The sequence below is a fragment of the Armigeres subalbatus genome, unplaced genomic scaffold, assembly GCF_024139115.2.
Source record: "Armigeres subalbatus isolate Guangzhou_Male unplaced genomic scaffold, GZ_Asu_2 Contig323, whole genome shotgun sequence".
In the NCBI taxonomy this organism is placed as follows: domain Eukaryota; kingdom Metazoa; phylum Arthropoda; class Insecta; order Diptera; family Culicidae; genus Armigeres; species Armigeres subalbatus.
The window spans coordinates 123,466-139,357 of NW_026943068.1; positions in this window are offsets into that span (position 1 = coordinate 123,466).

Genomic DNA, 15,892 nt, shown 5'->3' on the forward strand with positions numbered 1-15,892 from the left:
GATACCAGATTGAATTCGACGCGAACAAAGGCGGACGGAAGGAATTTTTTCGAGCTTTGTTTTTTTTTCGCAAAAATACCTGAAACAGTCGTGCAAATTTTGTCAAACGGATAGTGTACGTGAGCACCGAGACCTACAGAACTCGGATAGTGAAATATCAAGTGCAAAAAGGAAAATTTATTATTGAGAAGAAAGTGAACAAAAAAAAAAAAAAAGAAGTGCAAGTGAAAGGACCTAACCTCAAAACGATGGATTCACCGGGCAGGCAAAGCAAACCACCCGATAAAACAGCAGATCAAACCGAAAGGCGATATAATGTCTACGAGTACAACCAAAACGACACATACCCGTATCGAGTTATCGTACAGCTGGAAAACGACGAAAAATGCTGTCGCAGACTCAAGAGTATAAGAACAACATCGTCAACATGCGCCCCCTTGGAAAGAATAAGTGTTCCTGAAGAGCCATCACACAGCAAACAGCTTGCAACTGGACAAACAACTAACATGCAAAGGATACAGGGCGTACATCCCTCGAAGCTTCGTTGCAGTCTCAGGAGTAGTATCGGGGGTACCGATTGACATAACAATCGAAGAGATCAAGCTTAACATCCGCAGTGACTATCCAGTTCTCAGCATAAATCGTCTACACAGGTACGAAGGGGCCAACAAAATCGAAACCACCGGAATTAGCATCGCCTTCCGTGCAAGCACCCTACCGAAAGATGTTCGTTTATTCTGCTGCGTGAACTCGGTAAGACCATTCGTAAGCAAACCAGTGCTATGCCTGAATTGTCTGAGGTACAACCACAGAACCGACAGTTGTCGGTCCAAAAAACGGTGCGGTAACTGTGCCCTGCAACACGATGGCATGGAGACAGGAGACTGCCCGAACAAAAAGAAGTGTCTATATTGTAAATCTAATTCGGACCATCGAACTGCGGACGAAGAATGTGCCGAGAGAGTAAGACAACGCAACATCAAGACCATAATGGCGAAATCCACGATGACTTTTATGGAGGCAAAGGAGCAAAACCCGACTCTGACGCAAAATCGGTACGAAGCACTAGAAAACGCAGTGGACTTTCCCACCCTTCCGGATAGCTTCGCAAGCATGGCAGGAGGACAATTCCGAACAAAGAACGATCGTCAGTACAAACCACAAAAACCAAAGCGGTCAATACAAGAAGTGAACATTGCTGATCAGGTCGAGGTGCTAGCAGATAAGAAGAAGAAGGTGAACGAGAAGGAGCCTACAGGGGTGGCGCTGTTCAACAAGTTCAAAGTGTCCGATTTTGAACGGTGGGCACAACGATTCGAAGAGCAGAGAACACAAAGCATTACACAACAACTTAGCGGATCCGAAACACAAAGCGGGGATGGCACAGCGATCAACGGAGAGACAAGTATTCAACACGAAGAAAATACAGCAGATAGCAGACAGAGCAGATACGGGAAAACTAGTGACCGGTGGCGTCGTCCTAGCACGGTGGACTGGTCACAGGCGGCGAATGAATGAAAGAAGAATGTAAGTAACATGACTAAACAGAACATACGCATAATACAAGTAAACATACAAAGCCTAGATAAGAACAAAGAAGAGTTGTCAAGAGTTTTAATTCAAGATCAATACAACGTAGCTTTTATAAGCGAAACATGGAGTAAAATAGAACTAGAGAGTACAAAGTACAAGGTGCCAGGGTATTCCTCCTTTCTCAACTCGAGGGACGACGGATACGGTGGCGCGGGACTGATAATTAGTAAACAAATTAAAACACGCTCAGTGGCGCTTCCAAGCTTCCGGAAAATACAAGTTATCGCTCGGCACATAGTGGCTACTGATATCTTACTAGTGTCCATTTATGTAGCTCCTAAAATATCACACTTCGAGTTGAAAGACAACATTCGCGACATCTTTCAAGAGATCCAGAAATACAAAAGGACTATCGTAGCCGGGGACTTCAACGCCCATCACGGGTCATGGGATCCATATCACGTCGATAACAAGGGAGCAGCACTGTTTGATCTAATCAACGATGAAAACCTAATACTTCTGAACAGCGGACAAGCAACGTTTATACCGGCGGAAATAGGAAAATCCCCATCGGCCATTGACTTGGTAATGGTTACTCCCCAGCTGGTCAACTATACCACGATGCAGACTCTTGACTATGGAATTGGTAGTCGTCATCTCGCCTTGGAAACCATTGTCCAACTATCGAATATGCAACCAGAACGTCATTTCGTCAACACCGCCAAAGTTAACATCGCTTTTGGTCAAATTAACCGTGAGGACATCCATGGTATCGACGATCTACAGTCTGAAACGAAGCGTATAATGAAGAGCTCCAGGCAAAAGGATAAATATGTACCCAAATTCTGGTGGTCACCGGAGGTAGAACAAGCATGGCAAAGCAAACGCGAGGTGCGTACTCGTTTCAACCGGACGGGAAGCATACAGGATTTAATCGAATTCAAGCGGAGGGAAGCCATTTTCAATCGTTTAAAAAAAGAATCCCAACAGAAACGGTTCAAGGATTTCGTTGCGAGTATTGACCCGAGTACTCCTTCCAAAATCATCTGGGAAAAGCTACGTAAACTAACTGGAAGAAAACGCTCGACGGACAGCGTACTGATTCATGTGGACATCAAAATGGCAGAAGAGTTTATGGACAGGTTCTTTCCACAGGAAGATCTACAAGAATTTGCGCCAAGTTTCTTTCCGAACTACGATATTTTAACTATCGAGTTTTGGAACAGTTTCCTTGCACGAAAACAAAAAAGAACAGCACCCGGCTCTGACTCAATCTCTTACAGCATGTTGCGCCTACTGAAGGACGAAACGGCCAGAGTTATAGTAGAGGACCTTAACAAGATATGGAAAACAAACATAATACCATTTGATCTGAAGACCATAAAAGTGGTAGCAATTCCAAAGCCAGGGAAGAATCCTGAACTGGTTGATGGAACTAGACCGATCTCCATGATAAACAGCTGTATTAAAATTCTAAATGCCGCAGTACTGGAGAAACTACAAACACACTTGGAGCAAAACCACATCCTGTCGGATCTGTCGTTCGGGTCCCGTAAAGGAACATCATCAGTAAGTTGTCTGGAGTATGTCGTTAATAAAGCTTTGTCAACAAAACGCAAAGGATTGATCGTCGGAGCTATATTCGTAGACCTCTCAAATGCGTTCAACGCAGTGAAGCCAGAAGTTCTGGAAGAAACAATGTATAGACACTCAATACCTCCGGAGTTTCGAAGCTGGATAATGACCTTTCTAACCAACAGACGAATCCAACTACAGGTGAACGATCAGCAGCTAGTGCGATATGTACACGAAGGTCTCCCACAAGGAGATGTAATGTCGCCTACACTCTTCAACTTATATACTGCCAAGCTCCACGATATTCATGTTGAGGGTGTCGAATTAGTACAATATGTCGACGACTTTTCCATAATAGTTGAAGGAGCAACGATCGACGAAGTGAACGAAAGAAGTAATGCGTTCATGCAACAACTTTCCGTTTACACCAAAGAGCTCAACTTAGGTATAAACGCCCAAAAAACAAAATCAGTCTTGTTCTTGAATGGTCCGAAAGAAATGAAGGTAGCTATCAATGATGAGGATATCGAATCGGTCAAATCACACAGATACTTGGGAGCTCTAATCGATAAATCGTTACGTTTTGGATCCCATGTAAGAGAGCTAACTCAAAAGATGGCGGAACGGTTAAATCTTCTGAAAACGATTAGTACAACCAAGTACGGTGCGCACCCGGAAACACTAACTATAGCATATAACGCCTTCATTAGAAGTTTCATTGAGTATGGAATCAGCGTGTACGGTATAGCTAGCAACACTAACCTACAGAAATTGGACATTATAAATAATCAATGCCTGCGAAGAATAACAGGATGTACCAAGACAACACCTCGCAACACGCTTCAAGCCATAGCTGCACAACCTCCATTAAAATTCAGACGAGAAAAAATGACAGGGAAACAAGTTGCGAAACATTGTTACACTAAGTCACCGGTCTGGGAACAAATTTGCCAGGCAGCACTCGGAGAGAAACTGGTCGAGAATCAACGATACACCGTGTTGGAAAAAATAGCCTACGAACATCATAATATGTTGCAGCATATGTCTTCGCAAGTGAAGAACCCCTACCAATGGAAAGGAGTACAAATAAACACAACTTTAAAAGAAGGAACGTGGGTGAAAAAGAAGACGGACGTCAAAGTACTGAAGCAGTTAAGTTTGTCACTGATCCATGGGAAATATGGTGGTCGGCAATTGATATTTACCGACGCCTCCACTGATGGAATCACGTGCGGTATTGGAATTTATCACGAGAACAAGAATTTCAAACTAAGTTTGAGATTGGACAATAACGTGTGTATAATGACTGCTGAATTGGAGGCTATTTATGTAGCTTTACAATACGTCACCGCACATAAGCTACAGAATGCAGTTATCATGACTGATTCAAAGTCAGGCTGCGAATACATCATACGAAACCAGGATACAAATACAAGGGACAAAATGATAGACAACATTCTTAGGATGGCAGCAACTTCAAATACGACAATCCAGTGGATCCCAGGGCACACTGGGTTAAATGGCAACGACACAGCGGACCAACTTGCGAAAGCAGGCATATGTCAGGAAGAAACCTGTTCAAATAAAATTTTACTACACGACGCCCTCAACTATTTCAACAGTCTGAGCGAGGAAAGCTCGCAGCAATGGTATCTCCAGTACTCAGCTGAACTCGGCAAAGGTAGGAAATTTTTCCAGATACAAAATACAATACCCTCAAAACCCTGGCACCATAAATTACAACTGAGCAACATCGAAATTCGTACTCTAAATCGCTTATTATCTGGACACGATTACTCCAAATATTGGCTACATAAAATGAAGCTTGAAGATGACAACTTTTGTGATGTATGCGATGTTCTAGAAAACTCGGACCATGTTGTGTTCTTTTGCGCTAAATATGCAGAGAAGAGGGAACAGTATCACCTCGATGAGTACTGCAACATATACCAAGTTTTTCAAAAGAAAGACGTTACTCTTCTACAGAATGTAGTACGATTCCTAAAAGAAATAAAGAGTCATATATAGCTTGCAACCAGTCGACACGGTCGACACAAAACAGACGAAACAAAAGTCATACAACGAAACCAACACCGCGGCAGCAGTGACAGAAGTAAAGTCTAAAAGACTATAAACAAATCATCGTTGGCGATATAGCACACGCTGATGCCATCCCCACAGGTCTCTGTAAAGGGCCGATTAGAAAGGGAAGAAGAAGAAGAAGGTCGAGATACGTGATCGGAGAATAGAATTTGGTGGAGTAGTGTCAAAACTCTTCTAACGATAGAAGAAAAATTCATCGTTTTGTAGAAGTTAGTTTCGATTTATGCTTTCCAGAGATATATTTCCTGGCCATTTTTTTCTTTTTAGAGATTATATTTAAACAAATTGAACAATCAATGTAATAGTAGGAACTTCTGGCGCTCAGAACGATCCCACGATCACCTAAACGTTTTGTTCTACGTTGTGCAAATGAGTAAATTAAATAACAAATATAGTACGATTAGGCGATCTTCGAAATATTTTGTTCTGTTTTGTGTGAGTGAATAAATTAATTAGCAAATAAAACATTAGCTAATAAGCAGAACGATCGCGTGATCATTGATATATTTGGCTCTGCATTGTGCGGGTAATTAAATTAATTAACAAATAAAAAGTTAGTGCGTGTTCTATCGTGTTTCTATTAGTACGCAGAGTGATCGCGCGATCATCGGAATATTTTGTGCTCATGCTCATGCTCATGCCTACATTAACAACCAGATATTTGTAATACACTCGTGGGAGATTGGGTTCTTAAACGATATTCAAACTAATTACTATCGAGACTAGTGATATTAGAGTGATAGGTAAACGCGCGTCTGCTCGGGTGTGCAGTCAGTGATAAAACTGATCTTTTATTTGATCGATCGCTACTGCTATACCAGACAGCCAGTGGTGTAGCTAGGGGCGGATACTACAGTTCTCCCCCTTTTAGTTTGAACATATTTATAATATACGACTGCAGCAAAACCTGACTGCTGCCTAAACTCAAACATCCGGCAAAACTCGACTGCCGTAAACATTTAAACACCCGGCTAAACTTCACTACCGCTAAACAACATCAGAACTCGGCAAAACATTACTACCGATAAATTAGTCCACTTTTGACCGCCTCCGTGGCAGTTAAACAACAACAGTTCAATAATATTTAAAATCGACATCTTTCTTGAGACGCTTTAGTCGCTCCGAACGTCGGACACTTTCCACACGGTTCTTCGATGGTGACGATCGGCTCGCTTCGATGGGCCAGCCTGCGGATCAAACTGCTCAGGCGGCAAACTCGACGACCCTCGCTGATCATCGTCCACTGACGATTCACTTCGACGGCACGGAACACCAAACCCCGCCTCAGGACCACGACCCGTGACCCCGTTACGACCATCCCATCCTCGTCGCCACTGTAATATACTCGTGGGAGATTGGGTTCTTAAACGATATTCAAACTACTTACTATCGAGACTAGTGATATTAGAATGATAGGTAAATGCACGTCTGCTCGGGTGTGCAGTCAGTGATAAAACTGATCTTTTATTTGATCGATAGCTACTGCTGTACCAGACAGCCAGTGGTGTAGCTAGGGGCGGATACTACAATATTTAAGATCGATCTATTTTATAGTAGTCAGTTCAGTCTTAGGTGATCTGGTTGAGCAGATTGGAATCAGTAGTAGATAGGACACCGAACGTGTAAGTGTTATGAAACAACGAAATTTAACCTAGCTGATTGTAAAATATATTTATAGTTTGAAGCGTTCTCTCATACAACCAATCGTGTTTAAGTTGCTGAAAGCCCTGTGACCGATCCCAAGCTCTGCTCCCCGATAACACACGTTCTACCAAAACAATTCCTACTGTTATAATCTTTCACACTAACAATTCCAAAAGCTCTCGTGTCTCGTGGTACCTATAAGAAATCGTAGAGTTCTCTGCATCTTTCTTAAGCCTTTCTAAGGCAGATGGACCTAAACAATAATTTAACAAAAACAACAATAAGATTTTTAAGATTATTTATATGGTATTAAACTCAAATGTATGTATACATAAAAAATTTAACAGTTTAGGAACATTGAAACATTGGTGGCAACTATAATAGTGGCCACTGCCTTGCAAGCGCAATTTCGGCAACAACAAAAATAAATGAAAGATTTTTAAAAATTAGCTTTTACGTAAAACAAATCAAAACTAGGCACGTTACATTTTTTAGTGAAGAGTCCTAGTCGGAAAACGTTGGAAAATTGGAAAAAATTTGTCTATTGTTCCCAAGGGTTCCTGGGAAATCAATGAAATCAATCAATATTTGGAAATGCATTTATGATTCATCATAAATTACTTACCATTTTCCAACATTATCCCTACACTAAACATGTTTGCATTGGCATTCCTTGATCACATTCCAAAGACAGGATCATTCTCCTATAGCAGAATTCGTACGACTGAACATCTATCATTCGAACATAGAAAAGTGTTAACGCAATACACTGATTGCGAAAAACAACAAATGATGAAGTTCCGTTGGAATTTTTGCAAGAAAAATTGAAATAGGAAGCATGAAACATGCTCACCGCGTATTCCAGTATATTTCCGTCCATCCATGCTGCCATTAACATGAACCAAAGAGCTCCCAGCAGGTCCATACGGTCGTCATCGCCGGTCTCGAACACCGACGCTGCAGTCTCGGTGAATCTCGGCCTAATGGTGATGTCGTTGTGCGCGGCCGGCTTTGTGATTGGAGGGAAGATTCTTCCGGATTTTCGTAATGGATCCATAAGCAAACTTATTCAATTCAGGGCGTATTTATTTTGATATTGTCTGTCAGAAAATCAAACACAACCGACCGCGTGCAAGGCTTACTTTTCCGGCCTCTTTTTTTACGGCACGTAACGTAAAAAGAATTTGAAACATTATTGACATCCAAAAGAAAGCCTATAAGAAGGTACTCTTAGAAACCCAAAAAACTAAGTAGATGCTTTGTATATTCATCATTTGCCTTCAACATTTGTCCCATTCCAGGTCATCCAAGAATTTCCTGGAGTCTACACGCGTAACAAAGGACCTAAGGTCTTCAAGCGTAACGAAAGAGCTGCTATATCTTTTTAAAAATGGTTAATGCCCTATTTGATATAGGGGAACTGTTCCGATCTCCATCTCATTGTACATATATCCATCTCATCGCTAAACAAAGAAATAAGGCACCAAATTCGTCGCTTCTTTTTGTCAACATGCGTGCTCACTGCGTAAAAAAATCACAAAAATAATAAACAAACCAAATTCCTTTCCATTGCTTTGTTTTGATGGGATGGAAATGAGAGCTATAAGATTAATTGGCAAACCGTTCCCCTATTAAACCAAATTCCGGTCCAGGTCATTCAAGAATTCCCTGGAGTATAGGTCTTGAGATCTACTCGCGTAACCGAAGGGCTGTTTTCTGTTTTTAAAAATGGTTCTTGTCCTGTATGATCTATTAAACCAAACTCAATATACCTCAAGCAGCCGTTCCTTTCCAGGTCATCCAAGAATTCCCTAGACTCCTCAGCCGCTGTTTCATCCCGAATATGTCCTCCGAATATTTGCCTTTCACTTGCGTCTCAAATGTAGGCATATGAGTTGTTCTAATATCTCCAAATTGTCTTGGAGTTTGTATCAAATGGTCTGCCGAATCAACCAAGCCTTCCATGATGTCCCCAGACACGGTAGCAACCCAATTATGTCATCCGAGTATTTCCCATTCACTCGCGTTCAAGATTTAGACATATGAGTTGTTCTAAGATCCTCAGATTGTCCTGGAGTTATCCGACCCGCTAAAATATCACAGATAGGCGCGAATACTAACACAAAAACCAAAACAAAACTAAAACAAAGTGCGTGAGAATTATTTTTGTTCAGTGATCTCGGCAAAATTTCGGCAAGCTATGATTCGACAGAGCAGAAACAAACTAAACATCCTCTGGACATTCAAATAACAATCCCCCATTCAAAAAATTTTTACCGAATTTCGATAATTGTGTGGTTTATCTTTATTTATGATTTTTTAAAGCATGTTGCAAATGTTTTGGTGGCAAATTGAAGTTACACGTTCAAAAGGATAGGTACATGTTGGTCACGCAACCGAATGAAAATTAAAAATAGGTGATTAATGATGAATACAAACAGATACACCTTAATGCTTAAATAGTATATCGACGAATTTTACTTTTTACATGCTACTCATATACTACCATGAACTGCGAGTACAATAGATGATCGTTCGATATTTAGTATTTTTTTTTAAATTAAATTAGATATTGTAGCCTACAATAAGGGCTGCATAAATGCGAGAAGTTGTTCCAAGATAATGTTCAGGTCGAGCAGTTTTCCTTTAATGTCAGGAGACTGGAAAGCTCGTTCGTTATCCATTACCAGCGAGTTTGGAATTATAAAGGAGGTTACAGTATCCCATATTACCTGACCTATACTGCCTGTAATCGCATAACTGTCTCATATGACTTTTCATCATTTTTTGAGTTTTGATGACCAATGGTTATATTTTGGTTTATATTTTTATGCCTTAAAATAATACTGTGTAATTTGTTCTAAAAATTTCGAAAAAAAATACCAAGTCGATTTGTTCCATCTTAAAAGTAACCCCATTTGTATCAAATGGTCTACCGAATCAACCAAGGCTTTCATGATGTTCCCAATCGCAGTATTAACCCAATTATGTCCTCCGAGTATTTTTCCTTCATTTGCGTCTTAATTTCACACAGATGAGATGTAGTTTGGTGGACCATTTGAATCAAACTCCAGGACAATTTGAAGATCTTAAAACATCTCATATGGATTTGAGACGTAAGAGAAAGACAAATAATCGGAGGACATACGTGGGTTGATACCACGGCTGGGGGCACCATTGAAGCATTGGTTGATTCAGTAGACCATTTGATTCAAACTCCAGGACAATTTGGAGCTCTTACAACACCACATATGTCTTGTTTTGAGACGTACGGCTAAGGACATCATGAAGGCTTTGGTTGATTCGATAGACCATTTGATTTAAACTCTAGGACAATTTGGAGACCTAACAACATCTCATTTGCCTGTATTTAAGACGTAAGAGAAAGACTTATACGCAGAAGACAGTTTTTGGTCAAAGCAACTGGGCTCTAGCAGCTATAATCGTAGCAATATTTTTTTCGGTTTTTTTGGTCGTTTTTTCGTGAGTTTCTTAGTTCTCGCCACAACAGTGGACAACCTCGATAGCTCTCAGCCTATCTCACATGAAAATGTGGCCGATGTTCAGTCCAACATAATCATTCGTCGTGATTACGGTAAAACTCAACCGCTAACCTCAAACTGCGATACCGATCGAGACGATGCGAAGCGGCTGAAACGAAGTCATTCCCTACGGAACATGTTGACTGCTGCCAATTCTACTGCAATGGATACGTCCTTGTCCAGTCAATCGTGTCTACCTACAGTGGTCACTCAAAATCTGTTTGACACACTTTCTAATGCTGATCCGGAAGGTAACGTAAACAACGCCTCAGCAGCAGCAGCAGCAGCAAATTCGATGAAGAAATCTCGCCGTCCTCCTCCTATTACCATCGTAAACAAGGGCACGAAACACATTCGTGAGCTACTGAACCTAGGTAGTGTTCCGCAAACCGGCTATCAGGTGAAAGTGGTGAAATCCGGGACGCAACTCACTGCAGCAGATGAATCTATCTTCGATTCTGCAATCAAAGTGCTACGTGATACACATACGGAGTTTTTCACATTCACTCCTTCGCATAAGCAGCAAGCGCGTTTCATCCTCTCGGGCCTGCCACTATTCGACATAGCTGAGCTGAAGGATGAAATTAATTGCAAAGGAATCAACCCGGCGGAGATCAAAATTTTTTCACGGAAAAATGTTGGAGCTGAAGAAAGTGTGCTGTACCTGCTCTACTTCGAGAAAGGCTCCGTAAAGCTTTCGGAATTGCAAGCAATCAAGGCATTGTTCAACACGGTGGTTAAATGGAGATACTGTCAGGAAATCCGATGACGCAGTACAATGCCACCGTTGTCAACAATTCGGGCATGGAATGCGATACTGTAACGTCTCTCCCCTTTGTGTCAAGTGTGGCGAGAAACATTTTACCGACAAATGTAAGCTTCCGGCTAAGGCCAACTTAAACGACGCCGTTGCCACACGTAGCGAAATTCGATGTGCCAACTGCAGTGGTAACCATACTGCCAATTATCGCGGCTGCCCCAGCCGCACGAATTACATAAAGCAGCAAGAAGAGAACCGACGGCGTCTTTCCAAAAAATCCACATTTATCTCCCGCGCTTCGTCGGCTGCGATGCCAAGGCATCCGAGGAATGCTCCTATTGTTCAAGGGCAACAAAACAACACGTGCGTAATCGACCGACTCACCTTCTCCCAAGTTGTGCAAGGTGCGAGTTCCCAGAGAACAGATGTGCAAGATCCGAACCTATTCACCGTCACCGAATTCCTTTGCCTAGCAAAGGATTTGTTCCGGCGTTTGCAAAGCTGCCGAAACAAGGAGCAACAATTTTTAGCTCTCTCTGAGCTTATTATGAAGTACGTTTATAATGGCTAATCGACTGTCGCTTCGTATAGCTAACTGGAATGGAAGATCCATTCATAATAAGCATATGGAGTTTTTCGACTTTATCCTGCGATACAACATCGACGTAGCGGTAGTCACGGAAACATGGTTACAACCTAATCTATCTTTTCATCACCCAAATTTCTGCTGTGTTCGGCTCGACCGGGCCGCTAATGATGATGTCGGGAGAGGCGGTGGTGTGCTACTTGCCATACGAAAGGGATTACAATTCAAACAAATTGATATTTCGACGAAACTGATCGAAGCTGCCGGTATATTGATCTCAATGGATGGAGGAAGTGAGATATGCATCATCGCCGCATATTTTGCTGGTGCACGGCGGTGCTCAAACTGGTCTCAATTTCGTCGGGACATTCGCTCCATGGTGTCTCGTGAAGGTCCATTCTTCGTAGTCGGTGATTTCAATGCTAGACATTCCCACTGGAACTGCGCTAAAAGTAACAAGGCCGGAAATATTTTGTATCAGGAAGCTGCTCGCTCGAGTTTTAATATCAACTTTCCGGATTCGCCAACTTTTCAACCAACCGGAAGGGGGAAACCATCCACGCTGGACCTCGTCTTATCCAACAACATTATCGACATGAGTAAACCAATCGTCCTGAATGAACTCTCTTCGGACCATTTGCCCGTTACTTTTGAAATCAACCTCACAGACGTGGCTGCGGCACACACAAACACTGTTCGTTGTTACGCTCGCGCCGACTGGCAAATTTTTCAAAGAATAGCTAGTAACAAGTTGAATCCCAATGACCCGGTGGTTGCCGACATTCTGGACGCAAATGGCATTGATGCTGCTCTTGTTTATTTCAAAGATGCACTTTTGGAGGCAGAGTCAGCGGCGGTACCACAAACGAATGTTCGCCCCTACAAAACAGCTTGCATCCCTGAAGAAACTAAATTACTGATCCAACTACGAAACCGACGCCGGCGACAGTGGATGCGGACTAGGGATCCTCTACTGAAAGAAATCGTTGCATCACTGTCAAACCGTATCCGCAATGATTGCGCGGATGCCCGCTTCAACAAATTTGAAGAATCGTTAGGATCAATGTCTCGTGGCGATATCAACATTTGGCGCATCACCAAAGCAATGAAAAATACCTGTAAGTACAGCCCCCCACTGCGAAATGGCAACACCTTGCATGCATGTCCCAAGGAAAAAGCAAAATTGCTTGCCAAAAGTTTTGCACAAGCGCACAACAATCAAGCAGCTAGTGAATGGGATACCATTGAAGCAGTCAAGCGATCCGTCGATCATATCAACCAGTCATTACCGGCCAACGATAACGACTGGTTGGTTCGACCTAAAGAAATAGTGAAAATCGTACGCAACCTTAAAGCAAAAAAAGCCCCCGGCCATGATGGCATCCGGAACTGGTTGTTGAAGCATCTTCCTAAGAAAGGCTGTGTGTTTCTCTCGAAAAATTTTTCTGCCTGTCTAAAATTATGCTACTTTCCTACCAATTGGAAACACGCAATAGTTGTTCCCATACCAAAAGCAAACAAGGATGCATCTTGTCCCTCGAACTACAGACCCATAAGCCTTTTACCAACTTTGAGCAAGATGTTCGAAAGAGTAATCTTAACACGAATTGACAAGCACTTGGAATCCACCCGAATCATCCCGAACGAGCAGTTTGGTTTCCAAAAAGGTCATTCCACCAGTCATCAAATCGTACGGTTGGTAAACGATGTCAAAAGAAATTTCCAACGGGGGAAATCTTCTGGGTTAATCCTGCTCGACGTAGAGAAAGCATATGACTCGGTCTGGCACGAAGCGATACTGCACAAAATGCTACTCGGAAATTTTCCTATGCTAATCTTAAAATTGTGTGTAGTTTTTTGACGGGCCGAACTTTCCAAGTCTCGGTAAACGGTTGTACATCAGACCCAGTAGGAATACCTTTTGGAGTTCCCCAAGGTTCTGTGCTAAGCCCAACCTTATACAACATTTTCTCCGCCGATATCGTCAAAGTTGACGGGGTACAATATTACCTGTTTGCGGACGACACTGGATTCATTGCTTCACACCGCGACCCAAATGTTGTAATCGACAAACTTCAAGAAGCACACGACTCGATTCAGGAGCACCAGTAGAGATGGAGGGGCCCTCCTTAGCCGTGCGGTAAGACACGCGGCTACAAAGCAAGACCATGCTGAGGGTGGCTGGGTTCGATTCCCAGTGCCGGTCTAGGTAATTTTCGGATTGGAAATTGTCTCGACTTCCCTGGGCATAAAAGTATCATCGTGTTAGCCTCATGATATACGAATGCAAAAATGGTAACCTGGCTTAGAAACCTCGCAGTTAATAACTGTGGAAGTGCTTAATGAACACTAAGCTGTGAGGCGGCTCTGTCCCAGTGTGGGGATGTAATGCCAATAGGAAGAAGGAAGAAGAAGTAGAGATGGAAAGTTAAAGCCAATCCTGCCAAATTTCAGGCGATCTTCTTTACACGTCGTCGAAGCCCGAAATACTTACCGCAGAGACACGTATCTTGCAACGGTGTTGAAATTCCATGGTCTTCAACTGTTGGCTACCTTGGTGTGATTCTGGATAAAAAGCTAAACTTTGGTTGTCACGTGGCGTCATGTATAAAAAAATGCGACAATCTAACGAGAACTCTATACTCGCTCGTGAAAAGACGGTCTCGCCTGAATCCCAGCATCAAGTTATTGCTATACAAAACCATCTTCCGGCCTACGGTTGCGTATGGCTTCCCTGCCTGGTACAACTGTGCTCAAACTCACCGCAATAAATTACAAGTCAAGCAAAATCGCCTACTAAAGATGATACTAGATTTGGACTTCCTATTCCCAACGGATGAGTTACATACGCTTGCTGGAGTTGAGCGTATAGACGACTGGTTTCAAAGACTGGTACCGAAGTTCCACCAAAGCTGTTCCTCCTCTACAAATCCATATCTACAAGAGATGGCCGAAATGTGATAGTAGAATTAAGCTTTTTCTTTTCTCTTTTTTTTTCCTAAATAATTTTGAAGGTTTTTTGAATTCTAAACTTTTCCTTCCATGTTAAACAGTAAAATAATATCCGTAATTACTGAAATATAAAAATGCTAAGATATCGCTGAAAGGAGATCCGTAACACGATTTTAGATTGCTACTAAACAAATTGTATTAGATAAGTTGAAAGTTGAATAGGGGGAAAGACGGCTTTGGTAGGTTTTGTTCTATTATTGGCAGGGGGGTTTTTGTCGACCGAATTTTAGGAAATTTGGCCACAATATTCTTTGATATGCAAAGAATGTTTAAGCAAAATTTGAGCCTAGTCAGTCATAAAAAACCCCCCTGCCAATAATAGAACAAAACCTGCCAAAGCCGTCATTCCCCCTAAATAAATAAATAAATAAATAAATACGCAGAAGACAAAATTGGGTTGACACCGTGGCTGGGGACATCGTGGAAGCCTTGGTTGATTCGATAGACCATTTGATTCAAACTCCAGGACAATTTGGAGATCTGAAAACATCTCATTAACCTGGACTTGGTTGATTCGATAGACCATTTGATTTAAACTCCAGGACATTTTGGAGATCTTACAACATCTTATATGCTTTTATTTGAGATGTTATTGAAAGACCGATACTCAGCAGAAGACAAAATTGGGTCGACACCGCGGCTGGGGACAACGTGGAAGCCTTAGTTGATTCGGTAGACCATTTGATTCAAACTTCAGGATAATTTGGAGATTTTTAAACATCTCATATACCTGGAATTGAGACGCAAGTAAAAGACGAATATTCGGAGGGTATGATTGGGATGATACCGCGGCTGAGGACATCATCACATAACATATAGGCATCTTCGCCATGGAATGTGGTCCTTCCATAATTTTGAAACGCTAGCGAACCTAGCGGTGGAAGTCAAACTTTAATGAACAACGTGCATAAGATAGAGCAGCATCGCATGCTTCGATGTCTCTTTCTTTCACCTTGGATATACGGGAGTGCCGTTCGTCGATTGTTGATACGCAAAGATCCTACTTTGAAAATTGCAGTTTGTTCTATCATGCCTATCTGTTTTGTGACATCATGCAAGCTTCAGTAGATTCGGTAAAACATTTGATTCAAATTCCAGGACAATTCGGAGATCTTACAACTTCACACAAGCAAGAAG